The sequence below is a fragment of the Bombus terrestris genome, chromosome 4 (assembly GCF_910591885.1).
Source record: "Bombus terrestris chromosome 4, iyBomTerr1.2, whole genome shotgun sequence".
Taxonomy (NCBI): Eukaryota; Metazoa; Arthropoda; class Insecta; order Hymenoptera; family Apidae; genus Bombus; species Bombus terrestris.
In genome coordinates this window covers 17237648-17252761 of record NC_063272.1, presented here as the reverse complement: position 1 = coordinate 17252761, position 15114 = coordinate 17237648, and the positions used below count along the sequence as shown (strand labels likewise).

Here is a 15114-nt window from a genome sequence, read left to right as displayed (position 1 = left end):
ACGTACCTTTCTAGAAGCCGTAAACTGTGTCTTCCTCGATAACGATTCCACGACTCCCTTTTGTCGATCGAAAATAGTCATAGGATGCGTTTTTTATTTTTCCGTTGAACGAAAACAAACTATTGAGATCGAAATGGTTTACGAGACAGCGCGACAAATCTCTACCTACCTTCTCCCTTTTGTTTCTTATTTTTCCATTCGCACGTCCACCTCTTCGTAAACGTTACATATAAAAATGTATTTGAAATTCTCTTCGACAGAAACCTTCTATACCAAATACAGACGAAACAGCTCGTTGTTTCTTTTTAATTGTTATTTATCCGATTATAATATATAATAAATAATAAATGGCCAAATATGTTCGATTAGGTGACGGTAATACGCTGTTGTATGGAATTACGTACTTAAGGGGGTGTCCCGAATTAGAACGTTCTAAAATAGCGTCTTTTTGTGATTTTTTTAGAAGGGAAAGGAAGAAACGAAGTTGTTGAATTTTGAGGTATGGTTTTATATATATTTAACGAATACAAATTTTTTTAAAGTAAAAGAAGAAATTGTAACAGATTTCTAAGCCTATTTCATGGGCTGCTGTTTTCAATCGGCGTGAAAGATCCACCTCGTAATTCTTGACTGAAACAGAAAAACCAAAAAAGGATTAAATTATTATATATTTTTCTTCTCGATGATGTAAAAAAGTTCGTCAAAAAGTTTATTGAAATAATTGTTATAGCACCTTAAAGTTTATTTCTTCTTTTTAAAAAAGACATTTTTTCTTTAAACCCGCCAACATTTTTAATTTCACATTATTTTCTGCCTTTTTTTTACTTCATCGAGAGAAAAAAACATATAACAATTTAATCCTTTTTTGGTTTTTCGTTTCGGTCAAGAATTGCGATCTGCCCATGAAATAGGCTTAGAGATCTGTTATAATTTTCTTTCTTGCTTTAAACAAATTTTTTTGTATTCGTTAAATATATATAAAACCATACCTCAAAATTCGACAACTTCGTTTCTTTCTTTCCCTACTAAAAAAAAATCACAAAAAGACGTTGTTTTAAAACATCCTAATTCGGGACACCCCCTTAATCGTTGAAAGACACCGTTGAAAGAAGCAAGTACGTTGCCATCGACGGAATTGCGAAAGAATCGATCGATAATTTCCCCCAAAGCAAAAGCCCATTAGCGTAAAAGAGGCGCAAGTAACGTATGTTTGTTGAGCGAAGGTTTTCGCGCGGATTATAGAAACGAAGAAGAGGCGAGGAAAGTGGTTGCCTTTGTTTGTCTTAACGAACAAAAGCACGTTGCCGGAGAATGTAGCGAGGGAGGGAGCGTTACCCTGTCCTTATTTCAGACAGACAGAAAGACAACCTAGAATTAAGTCATTCCGTTTGCCCGTCATGATTACGTTTCGATTCAGGATAGTCGCCATTTTGAGCTTAGAAATTGAATAGAGGTGTCCAGGAAACGCGGCCATGCTACTCGGTTCTTTGCTGACACGTATTTTAACAAGTAAACTACCTCGAAACAGTCTAGTCTCGTTATCCTGACACGCGTATCCGTTCTCCGTTTCCCTTTTCGTTTCCCGCGTTACTCTCGTCACGCTGCGGTCGTTTTTATTTCCTCGGAATACCGTTTAACTTCCAATTCGAAAACTAAGTCAAAGCTACTGGAACCAGTTAATGGAATATCGTTCTACGCGCTATCGAAACATAAGTAAAGAACGGAGATAATACGTTAGAACGTTCTATCGCGTTACAGTAACGAAAGAAGATCAAACGCAGAAATTTCTCTAATTTAACTCTATAGTTTATCGTCTACTCCACAGGAGTTTTCGTCTTAACAACACCCCACTCGCCTTACTAAAGAAATAAAATAGACAAATTGTTATTCAACGATAAAGCTAGAAAAATTTACCGAATGTCCAGCTGAACAAATTGCAAAGTACAAATTAAATAACAAAAAGAAAGAAACGTCTTAACCTCGTGACTTTGTACGAAAGAGGAAGACTCGAGGGGGCACGAACTTAGAAAGCTCGAGTACGCGTTAACTCGCGAGTCGAGATGGATAATCGGTGGAAAAATAATAGCTCCGTGGACAGTTTCATCGAGGAACCATTTTATAATAAGTTGTCAAGTTTGATAAGTGCGCGCTATTAATTTCTACGTTTGTTACGCGCCCGGGTGGTCGAACGGGTCTCCTTCATTTTGTCAGCCGCGCGTTTTATATTAATGTTTTCTTGACACGGAAAAGCCACGAGTGCAGTTCTTTTCATCCGACGAAAGCAAGCTCGATCCTTTGGCCGGCGAGACGACGCTGGCTGCCGCGCCTTTAGACCTATACGGACACGTCCGTAGGGTGCTAATGACGATCGATTATCCTGTATACCGGCGGCACCGTCTTCCTGCTGTTATATCTGCTACACCTCTTCTTTATCCGGCCTTCTCCTTCGATCCTCGCTTTTTGTTTGTATAATATGTACCGCAATCGCTCGAACCTATTTGTTGCGGACACCTATTAGGTCTCCGATCAAAGGCTCTCATATTTCAGTGGATCTGATATGAAACGGACCGGTACGACGAGTTCCACGCACGGTCAACTCTGTTACAAGAAGGCGATTGAAAAATCCCTGTAGATGCTATATTTGGTGCGCGCATATTCGATCGAGGTAGCAAAAGATATGACAAGAACAGAGTAGTCGCGTTCTACTTCATAGTCTACGATGGCGAGATTTAGTAAGCGACGATAACTAACCGAGCTGATTCCTAAATAAATTCGATACGTGCGAGAAATGTGCAGAATATACAGATAGAGATGCACTTACGCGCATAAATAGAAAATATATTTCCGTCCAAGTTCCATTTAATCGCCTAATACTTATGGACTTACAAGGGCAGTGTATCTCGGGTTGTGCTTGGTTTGGCTTAGGATTTTAGAAAACGAAGCTACAAACCTATAATCGAGTGGATAGCTCAACGTAGGTAAAAGTTTGGTTTTCTTGTTCGTTGAATTTAATTATCCTAAGATTCGATGGCTGTAACAGTCGTGCGGCGAATCGATGAACGCTATTGGAAAGGACCTTGTGAGATAAAATATTTGTTTCCGGTAAAAAGGATCGTCGACGTGTTCTACCGCTGTAGGTGCTCCTTGATACCTGACGTCTCTAAGAGGATTACGTATTACCCGCGAATTCGAGGAGGAAACAAAATGGTTCGTCTTCTCGAGCCTAAAACTTAAGGAGATTAAAAGTTAACCCTGTTTCGTTCTACATCGTTAAGAAACTTAAGGCAGATTAGCGGTAAGTTCGGTATAACATTACCTTCGCTCTCGCTGATCCTGTTACATCTCGCCTGGAATTAAAAATATTGTCATCCCGCGGGATTATATCAACGGATATCTCCGGCCTTGTCAAACACGAATAAAAGTTTCGTCGAATCTTACTCCTTGGCCACCTTTTCGTCGTCGCCTTCCGATCTGCGTATACGATCGCGGTTTTGCAACCTTCGATACGCGGTTCTTGTAGATTTTTCAATTTTTGCGGACGATTTACGCTGCCACGGTAGCAGCTGTCGAGTTATCGAAGAGATTCTGCGTACTCTACCGAGTAAAACGACTGTTATTGCGTTATAAACATAGAAATACGTTGAGACGACGATGAAAGTGAAAACCGCACCTGGAAGACGCGCCATTTTTTCCTTATATTTCCCAATTTATTTCAAAAACCGAAGATCCGTGGAAAAGTCTGATTCGTAGCAGGCGACAGAGCGGACATTTGTGCCAAGGGAAGCATCAAGGAAAACTACAAAGTCGCGTTCTATTTCTAGGATAAAAGCGAAACGCCTTGACGAGACTGGCGGCGATGGCAGTGACCTTCGGTGACGATACGTAGCCACCTGCCTACCGCTTGGCGCGTACAAACGCAAAACGCGCGCGATTATTACTTGCCAACATTGAGTAACAGTGCCACCGCCGCCGTCACGCGCCTTGCCAAAGTATTTCGCTTTTATTCTAAGAACAGAACGCGATTTTGTAATCTTCCTGCGTGCTTTTCTTGCCAGAAACGTCCGCTCTGTCGCGAGCTGAAATTTTCTCTTAGACCTTCGGCTGTTGAAATAAATCGAAAAATATAAGTAAAATATGGTGCGTTTTGGAGGCGTGGTTCTCGCTTTGTAACGCGATAACAGCTCCACGTCGTTTTGGAGAGACCGTACAATTTTAATTAACAAAATTAGTTAGATAGAAAAAGGTTACTTCAATTTTATCAGAGATACCTGGTTTTGTATTTATATTTCTTATCTTTCGAGTTTCAACCGAAGAAAGAAGATAAACTTAAAATATAACTGCGATGACACAGCGAAAGCTTTGCCTCTAATTACAATTTTTTAAGAAGTCGGTTTCATGCCAGAATCGTGTCAGGCAAGAATTCGATCGTCTTCATCCTAACCGTCCGGTTGAATCGGGAACTGTAATTGTTTTGGTTCTTAAAGCAGCCCTTCGTTTGTCGCGCAATAACCACCTGTCAAACTCTGCTCGATGGTACCTGCTACCTAACTGGAACTTAATCATAGCTCCACTCGTCTCAATCGTATTCATTCTCTTTTCTTTCTTCCGTCTCGTCCTAATGATTCTCAAAGTAACATTTACACCCACAACAACGATTCGTCATTCTCCCTTCTCTCCGCTATATAACGTTCTGCAACCTCCTACCTCTTTGTGATATACAAATATACTATCGACGTAGGGTTTGTAAATCGTCATCGATCCAGCTTGAATTCCATTCCTATAAAATACCTCGGAGAATAATTTTTGCGAATAAATTTCGTCGAATTTTAAACGATTATTTGCGTCGAGGTAACTACTTCAAGAAAAATTCTACGTCTTTATTACGATACTGATATCACGCAGAAATATTCTAAATAAGGAAAGGTGCATATTATCGTACCCTTGAATTTACATTATGTTTTCGATTGCAAGGTCTAGGAACAAAGGAACTAATAGACAGATTTCCATTTGTGTTCCCTGTAGCCTCTAACCAAAGCTACGAAGTTAACTATTTTGGTAATGTCCTTTTGCTATAACTACATGAACGTGCTGCCTATTATTCCATTGTCTATTAACACTAAGAGAGCGGAGATCTGAATCAGCATAAACTTATACGTTATACCTTTAATTGTTCCAATATACTTTTCTATTACAAATTCATCCACTCGTTCTTCGATCGGTCAACCTCAACCTCAACCTCAACAATTTGCATTCCACGAACGTTTCGTTTCAGAAAGATGGTAACTAAATTCCGTGACGAAAGCAAACAGACAGAAAACTACACGTTTCTTTGATTCTACTACTTGTCTATCCGATGAATATTCGTATTGTAACCTGAACCCTGGCCAGTGACGTTCAAGAGACCGAGGAGCTGATCCATCAAGTTTCGTGATTCCTTTATCAAAACGAACAGAAAAGCGTGCAGAGTGGTATGCGCGCGGATACTTGTTAAATATAATGGGTTATCCCACGAGACACCGTGTACGGACGAGATTGGACACACCTTCGATTCGCTGGTGTCCATTCGCTTCCGGAACCCGCCTACGGTGCAATGCCAAAACAACCTCGATGCTATTGTCTATCGCAATAACGTCGCGGTGATTGATGGATCTGTTAAGTCTCTCTCGTATCGTTGTACGAATCACAGACATTTTCTATATTAGGAAAGATGTAGGAGCTGGAAAACGCCACGACGGCATCGTTCCGGTGCGAATTTCTTTCGAAATATAGCCCCGAAGACCGGGTAACAGATCTGACCAGTTTTACCAAAATACTTGGTTTCCTACCGATCGGATCAAAGCGAGGACAAACGTATGGATTCTCGTTACTTTTACGACTCTGTAGGTATCCATATTGTTATCGTCTGCGTATAATTTAGAGAAAACTTACTCTTCTCTTTAAGATTTCGTCCACGTTACGATAAACCGTGCAACATGTTCCTATCGTCGTCTACCATAACGACGACGAATATACAAAAATTTGCGGTTATTCGTACAGTTGTACTCTTCGCTATGAATATTTGTGAAAATTAATTTAGCTAACCGACAGTAAGCAACCGACAATTATTCGCATCGGACGTATCGCGTCGAATGAAGAAAGGTGGAATTGAACGTACGTACAGCGAGAAATCTCAAAGAATATCGGAGAGAATTCGTCGGTATTGGATCGATGGCAAATCTTCCCTCGGGATAACTCGGTTTTCTCGAAGGATAGATAATTCAGGGCGGAAAAGTCCAACCTCCTAGACCGTGTGCTTGTCGGTTTGGCCTTGTAACGAATTCTAGCGCGAAAAAAGACGCGGACGTTTCAAAGGATCGAGCCTGGCAATGATCGAGAGTGATGTATTGATCTTCGTTCGTGCCACGCGTTCGCCTGCAGTTGCATCGAGCCACGGTTCTCCATCTTCTTGAAAAGTCAAACAGACTGTTGGAAGCTTGTTCGTGAACGCCAGCCCACTTCCTTTTCGTCGTTTTTCCCGATATTCAAAATGTATAATATGGATTTAAGAATCCCAAGGGGCGCATCGATCGACGGATTTCCAGTTAACTTTTTCCAAGCTGAAAAGCTTGTACTTTCGCATAATTTAACTTACCAAAAACGCGCTGCTATATATATAGATATAGATAGATAGATGTTCACCGTTTAAACGTTTCGCGTCTCTTTCGTAATTGAATCGGATCGATGATCTTATCGGTTTAACGCACCTAACGCAAAATCAGATCATCGAGTAACCGTACAGTTTGTTGAAATTATTTATTATTTAACGGTGTATTTAACAAACGCATTGAAAAAGATCAATTTCTCGATCGAGATTAGGGTAAAAGGTGGACTTTAGCGAACGTAAAGTCAGGTAGATGAAAATTGGAGGAAACCCTTCGGAAATTTATTATTGGGAAACGGTCCGACCTTCGACATCAATGGATCTGAAAATTGAACTTAAACGCATTTCGGGCTTACGAGGGGGAACAAATCGGTAATTTCGTCGAAAAATCGGTGCAACGGCCGTACCGGGTGATCCGTACACCTGAATTACGTTCTACGGAGAGGAGGCCAAAATTTTTGGACAAAAAACTTCAATTGCCGAACCAACCACCCGTTTGATTATACGTAATGATCGACATTTGATTCTGGAATAACCGCGGATAAGGTTACACGTACGGGGTAGTCGAAAAGCCCTTCAGCTTTCGCGCGGATTGATTTATGAAAGTTGCCAACTGAAATGATTTCCGCGAAATTTTTTTCCCCCGTTGAAATTATAAAAGTTAGAGGCGACAGTCGTGCTAACGATAAAGCGACGGAAAAACGAAACGCAGATTTTTTTTTAATTACGCGCAACGCAAAGTACCGTCGAAACACGGTTTCGTCTGTCGATTTTGATTTTCGATAATTAACATAATTAGTAGTCGATGTGATGAGAAAATAATTGTAATCGAGGGCCGAGACAGACGAAACATCGGTTGTAACGTATCGTAATCCCAGAAACGAGATTATTCGAAATGTTTTATAATCGAAGCGTAAACGTTTTTAATTTTAATACGAAAGAATTACGCGCCACGTAGTTGCCTCGTTGCCCGATACTAACTTTTACGATATACTCGAAATAAATATTTGATATATTTATACGATTTCTTCGTTTCTTACGAGCGTAGATCGTACAAAACTGTAATTATATTACGTTACGTAACAACGTGTAGCTTCGTAGTTTCGAATTCCTCGAGTTTACAGTTTCCTACGAGTGGCTGAACCTGATATCTTTCGTTCAAATAGCTGCTTTTGTATACTTGTTTCTCTTTAATGCTGTCCGTTATTATACCTAAAACATGTGTTTCGCCACTTATTTATTTTACGATGCAAGATTAGAGCTACTCTATCCCTCGATTTCTGTAAAATAACGAGACTCTAACAATTACCGTGCTACGTAACATAATGTGATATTTTATCCAGAATGTAAATTAATAAAAAGTATGGTATAATGTGTTTTTAATATTTTTACGCTGTATATCCTCTATATAATATCCTATAATTAATTAACTCGATCAAGAAGGGCGTCATCCACATTTGGGTGACGGGGCCCCCACGGAAGTACACCCGTCACATAGATACGTGCGACGTGGCGACGAACGCGTTGGGCTTAAAATTCGATGTTTACGTAACGACCATCGGCCTTAACGTAAAGAGCGAAGATAACTGGAAATGAAACACGGCCACTTGTCGTAGCAGCCAACGAAGTAGGAATAACGTCGGATGACGAAAACTCGTGAAACGGTTTAAGAAGTTATTCGAAGAAAGGAAAGCGGCTAAATGAAAGAGACGTTTTTCAAGAATTCACTTTTACTCGGTAGCACCCTGAGATTTTCAAGAACAATGGCCACACTGATGATGACAAACGTCTTGTAACACGATACTCGACCATATGCCGTCAGAAAACTACCCTCCGGCATTAATCGTGATACAGCGAAGCGTCTGTGTACGTACAACCTTGCGGCCAATAATGAAACGAAACAACATCATCGAGCAACAAAGGAGGCCGTGACCTGAAACCCTGCAGCTCGATACAAATGTGCAGATATGCAGGGTTATAGAGTTACACAACGGGACCGAAGCCCTCGAGGGACGAAGAGGGCATGGCTTCTTACCAATCGAATTTTTCTAGTTTCGATGCAAGCTGTTCTTATCGAACGATGACGCGTTATTCGTTAGAACTTGCAGGAATTTCAACGAGTTCGACTATATACGAAATAGCAGAGTTCCTAAGGATGTTCCATGTTACGACGATGTGTGCTATGTTACGCGTCTTCGGCATGTCGGATATTCTCGTTTCTACGTTTTCAATTCTTCTATTAGGTTGTCCGGAAAGTATCTTTCTTTCCCAGACACGTATTTTACAACAACGCATTTTTGTACAAACATGAAACCTAATCTGTCGAACGTTGTGATCTTTAGTTCGATAGAACAAAATGGATCATACGTAATTCGATAAAACAATATAAAACGGAAAATATCGCGCATCCATTATTTCCTTATAAAACGAAAGAAACTTTTCGGACCACCCAATACATGGCGATTTATATTTATCGTAACTTGTACACGCCAAGGATCGTAATTCGTGATTAAATTAAATTAAAAATAACGCAATTTGGTTGGAGGAAGCCCTGGAGGAACGAAGAAGAGGCTTCTTACCGATCGAAAATTTCGAATTTCGATGCGACCAATTAAGATTACGAGCGAGAGAATTTTCTTAAGAACTAAAAATGCAACATTCTTTGTTATCTCATTTTTTCGTTGTACATGTTTGTTTTTTAAGTTGTACAGCGGAAACTACTCTTTTTAATTCTTCTATCCTATCGACTCCTCGACGCTATAACGAGATCTAAATAGACACGCAGTTCGGCTGGACGATTATCGAACGACGACAACCAATAGAATTGTAAAATCTCTCGTCTAAATCCGAATCAATCGCGCGAAAAAGGGACGTTCTTTAAAAATCCTCTAAATGCTATGAAATTAGAGAAAAGATATTACACCGTGCAGAAAATGGACTATTTTACTATGTATAAAATTTGGAGTAATTTGGAGTTGCGCGTATTTTATTTTATATTTAAATTTTCAAAAGCTTTGGCACACCTCTCGTTATCTCGTTCGGCTCGACTTTTCCAAAAATTATTTTTTCCTGATTAGAGGAATTTTGTCATTCTACGGAAGGTGTAACGCATAACTTACGTATTGCACATTATTTGCTATGTACGACAGCGTGCTTCCTCGCTTCCTAATCTCCTGAAAAACCTGATTACGACGCCTTATTTACAAATACGCTTATTTCTTACTTCGTTTGCAGCAATCGTCGATCTGACATTTTCATTCCAAGCGGAAAGCATCAGCCCCGATCGATAATTTATTTATTAGCTAAACGTGCTTTTGTAAAATCGTAGGAAGCAAAATATTGGATCGGAAACTAGGTGTCCTTAGATGGTAATGACAAAATCCGCAATCACTTAGTTGCCACCCCAATGCATCTACAAGAATCTTTTTTTTTATTTGGAAGAATTTTACAATCAATTCTAATTTGATTCTACCTGAATCTAACGTTTAAATCTACAGGGTAATGTCTTTTTAGCCTGCGGATCTGATCCGTCGTGTCAAGTAATTGAGTAACTAATGGGTTTTGGTGGTTGTCAACTCTTATGTTGTATCTGCTACTGAATTTGCATATTTCTTCTTTAACCGTGGATATCTTAAGGTGGCGAGGTATTGTTTCGTTGCTAACATACCAAGGTGCATCTATTAAGGATCTTAGAGTTTTTCATTGGAATCGTTGAAGAATTTCTGGCTGTTCCCCATAGTTGGATCCAAACAGGTTTCAATATGGCCTTATATAGCATTATTTAACTCTGCACGCTCAAGTTGGAACGCCTGCCAATGAGCCGGTAGAATCTTTTTAACTTTGATTTAAGTTGTTTGGATTTACCTACGATGCGTCGTTTCCATGTCACTCTTACGTCCAGAATCATGGCCAAAAACTGAATCTTTGTTTGGAATTGGATTATTATTTATGGTCACCCGTGGGCAGGTTTGTTTTCGCAGCGTGAAGGTTACATGACTGGATTTATCTTCATTTATTTTGAAGCGCCGTTTGCGGAACCACTTTTCCATAGAGTCCATCTATAAGAATCGTACGAGAAATAAAAAAGATAGGAACGACTGAAACACGTTGGCCGATCGTTCGAACAACTGAAATTTTGCTGTCGACACTTTCTAGACGGGCGTAGAACAACACAGCTGAATTTCGACAAACGGTTAAGTACAAATAACCGGCGAAGACACAGACAGTAGTGGTAGTCAAAAGAAGAGGATGTAGCTGTCCGACGAAAGGCTTTTTCAAACGAGCTTGTCAGCCATAGCATGGAGGAGCAGCTGTAGCGGCTCGATGGCATTAAATGTATAATTATCGAGTCGTTAAGAAGTATATTCTGACAGCGGACAGGCAGGCTCGCTAATTAATAAATTGCTTTTTTACTCCAACGTACTCGCCACATCTGTCAAAACGTGATCAATAAGAAATATTTTCTCGTCTCGTTCAATTTATCTTCGCTTCGGACACGCTTTGCCAACCGTTAACATCGTTTCGTTCGATTCTTTTCGTTTCGTTATACTAATTAAACGATACCCGTTTCGTAGCCAGTTGTCAGTCACTGCGGTAAATCGTTGCGAATGTATGACGAATTTGTTTTGAGTTTAATGGCTCGGTGCTGAAGAAACACGAATCGTTAAAACGAGCACCACGCGAACGAAATAAAACGGAAATCTTTATATGTAATTACCATTATATTTCACACGCGTGATACGTTAATAGCGGTGTTAATAGCCGACAAACGCGTGATCGAAAATCCAATTTCACGAGCTATCCTCTGTTGCTTACGACCGGGCCGCGGATATTTATAATACGTTTATGGCAAATTTAACGATACGAAGCATATAAAATATGCTAATTAGAATACTCGTTGCGATATTTGGTGGACTAAGTAAATCTCCGCTTAGGTTCCGTTTCTTCGGTTAGCTTGGCAAAAATAGAAATTTGAGACGCGGATGTTTCTAACTGTTTCTTCAAACCTATAATCTTTACAAAATGTGCAAACAGATTACGTACGTATATCCGGAAGGAAAGGAGGGATAAGACGAAGAAACAAACGCAAAGAATAGAATGCGTATAGGTTGTGACGTTAAGTGACCAACCGGTCAGGTTGACAAAGGAAAGGAAAAGATCAGTGGAAAGGGTTAAATGAAACGGTTGAATCGATTTAAGAAGAAATTTTTCTGCAAGAAGGAAGACGAAGAATGGCGAAACGAAAATGAAAGGTGGGTAGCGTGAGACACGGAAGAAGAGAAGATGGAGGTGAAATTTGTCGGTGTATCGTGTACGGAAGAGCTTCGTTCGACCGATACTTTAACGAGGAGCCACCCTGTTTATGGGTATAGCGCAATTGCAGAGACACCCTGTGTAAATTGTACAGGCATACGTTAAATTTAACCGGATAAATTATTCAGCGGGTTGGCACGTCGTTAATTAATGCGGTGTTTTGCAAACTTGCAAAGAACGCGTTTCGTCCTCACGGTTGCCGATGGAAGTTGAAAGGGCAGTTGAACAAATAGACTCGCAGCGTGTTCGTCATCGTCATCTGTTGCACTCTGGTCACGAAATACTCAGAAACGAAGACAGTCAAAGATTTTCAAGAAACAATGGGACGGCTGGCAAAAGCTTGACTCGTTCACGGCTGGACGGTGTTGGTGGAGCGAAAGAAGCAACAGATAAAAATGACGGAACACCGCGAGAATTTTCGAAGGTGACCTATCCTGAGAACGAAGATGCTCGTACAGCAGCCTACAAGATGCTTTTGAAGTCTCCCCAGACCCCTGAAGAGGCAGTAACGGCTGCATTTGTCATGATTAGCCCTTTTAGTTACGGTGACCCGCCATTATGCATGTCTTAAGACGCGCTGTAATGTTCCTACGCTCTCGGCGAAACGTGCTGATCGCCGTTATTAACGCGACCAGCGTTAACATTTTCACGTTACACGATTTTTCATGTTCACGCTATATTTCAACGTATAGAAATATGTACGCGAAACTTGGTTCTATTACTTACGTTATACGCCGATGGAAAAATTTCCACGACTTCCATAGATCTTGTTCACGATCCAAGGAACACGTTTATATCGTAGTTCGCTGTTTCATAAATCACCGTGTCTATAGAAATTAGCAAGTTTGTATATATTTGCTCTCTTCTTATACGTGTACGTATACGATCGTAATATCTGCACATGTACATGCGTAATTTACTTTATTTCGTCCGCTTTCGCTAATTGAACGAAATCAGCGAATAAATTACGCGTGGTAAAAATATCGATTTACGACGTTACTTATCGGCAGTTTAACGAGATAATTTACTCAAATTGTTTAATACAAAGGAATTGACACGATTGTCGTTGTCGCCTGTATGTATCGGATATGTTTATTTTTCTTCTTTTTTTTTTTAATTAATTTGTACTTTACGATTTGTCCAGCTGGACATTCGGTAAATATATGTTTATTTAAAATAATATATTTCAACGTAAGAGGATATTCGCGTACTCGTGAATATGATATATCGAAAAACACGAGAATTACACGGTGTATCCATGGAACGCTCAAAACGTCGACTTGGAAATTTGTTTAGTAGAATTTTCTCTGAAGAACAAAGTCGTTACGATGCAATCGTTCGAAAAATTCAAAGAAGGCTTACAAAAAAGATTGGACGAGCCGCAAGTGTTATTTTAGGTTCGAATACAAAGCGCTGTATCAAATGGACCCAACCTAATTGAGGCAAACACAAGGATTCGTTATATATCGAAAACAAACCCTTATCCGTCTATGTAAGCATAACTCGCGGCTAATCCGTGTGTAACTGAAACGTTTCCCGAAAAGAAAACAACACGTGCATGTAAAAAACGTTAGAGTTTGAAACGAAACGAAAAGACGAACTTTACGTTAACAAAATCGAATGACTATAAATTCGTGTTTTCGCGTATCTTCGAACAAACTATGATCGAAGTTCCTCCTTCCTCAGCTTACGAGAGAAAAATTACTCGTTATCGTTACGACGTATTGCGATGACTATGCAAATAAAATTTCACGTAGAAGATACAAGCTCGTCGAACGTTCAAACGACTTGACGTAACAGAGAATCGATGTTTAACATAGTTTTTGTTAGTCGTACGATTGATCGGCGATTGTGTTCGCACAATGCTGTGTTACCGTAGAAGCTGATTGTTTTGGGAAAACTACCCTTATTGATTTGTTTTGCGTTGCTTGTACGTAAAAACAACCGAGAAACACGACACCTTGCGTACTTCTATCGAAACGAGAGTTGCGCTTTGTGAGCGCTTGTTCGTTCGCAGATTCTCAAAAGGCCAAGTCGCCTATTGTAACATTTTTAGGCATAGAAAAATCGATCGTACAAGGGAAAAAGGGAAGCAGAAACGTTGGCCCTTCATTATGAAATTACGCAACTGTAAATTGAGCAAATACAACGGTCGTGACCCTGCTCTGCTTCAGGTCTACATTTTTTCCTCTTCTTCCTTTTGCTACCCTCTGGTAATCTAGGTATCGAGTTACGCGCAACCAAAGTAACTCCTATCTGACGAGACATCTATCGGAAGGAAAAGATTCAAATAGCGTTGAATCTTTTAACAGGGAACGTCGCTTTCATGACCCGCAAAACCGGTCAATACGAATGAGAGATTCGCTTACAGATAATTTACTTTATAATAAATCGTATATGTATATATAGTACGATTTGTTAATGTATCCAATAACGACTAAACATATCGTTTAGAAAATGCTGTCATGCGAAGATCAATCTTTAATTAATACTCGTCTATAGCCTTTTATAGTTGCAAGTAGACTGTGAGTTAGCAAATAGACTGTACAGGACTGTAAGTTGTGTCATTTGTTATAGGACACTCGTGATCTTTCCTTCTTTTTTTTTTATTTGGTAGGATTTTTACAATCAATTCTCATTGAAAATTATAAGTAAATTATTCTGGCGTGGTACTATAACGTATGTTTGATTATAATAGCTGAATCTAACGTTTAAATCTACAGGGTAGTGTCTTTTTAGCCTGCGGATCTGATCCGTCGTGTCAAGTAATTGAGTAACTAGTGGGTTTTGGTGGTTGTTAATTGTTATGTTATATCTGTTACTGAATTTGCATATTTCTTCTTTAACTGTGGGTATCTTAAGATGACAAGGTATTGTTTCGTTGGTAGTATACCAAGGTACATCTATCAAGGATCTTAGAGTTTTCGATTGGAATCGTTGAAGAATTTCTATGTTGGAATTACTCGCTGTTCCCCATAGTTGAATCCCATAGGTTCAAACAGGTTTTAATATGGTGATCGAGAACGCAAAGCAATTTTCTGACAGGGCGCTTATGAACAGTATTAGATGATCCGAAAAGTTTCTTTCGTTTTATAAGGAAACAATGGGTGCACAACATTTTCCATTTTATATTATTTTATCGAATCCATTTTGTTCTATCA

At 39.7% G+C, this 15114-nt stretch overlaps 1 long non-coding RNA gene across 1 annotated transcript; it reads right to left on the bottom strand.

Annotated features, from left to right (window-relative positions):
* Positions 1 to 2596: 2596 nt before the first annotated feature.
* On the bottom strand, positions 2597 to 3789 carry LOC125384909. The gene is made up of 3 exons (XR_007223764.1): positions 3671 to 3789; positions 3317 to 3594; positions 2597 to 3229 (listed from the first exon to the last, which is right to left on the bottom strand). It is a non-coding gene; the product is annotated as an uncharacterized LOC125384909 (long non-coding RNA).
* Positions 3790 to 15114: the final 11325 nt, after the last annotated feature.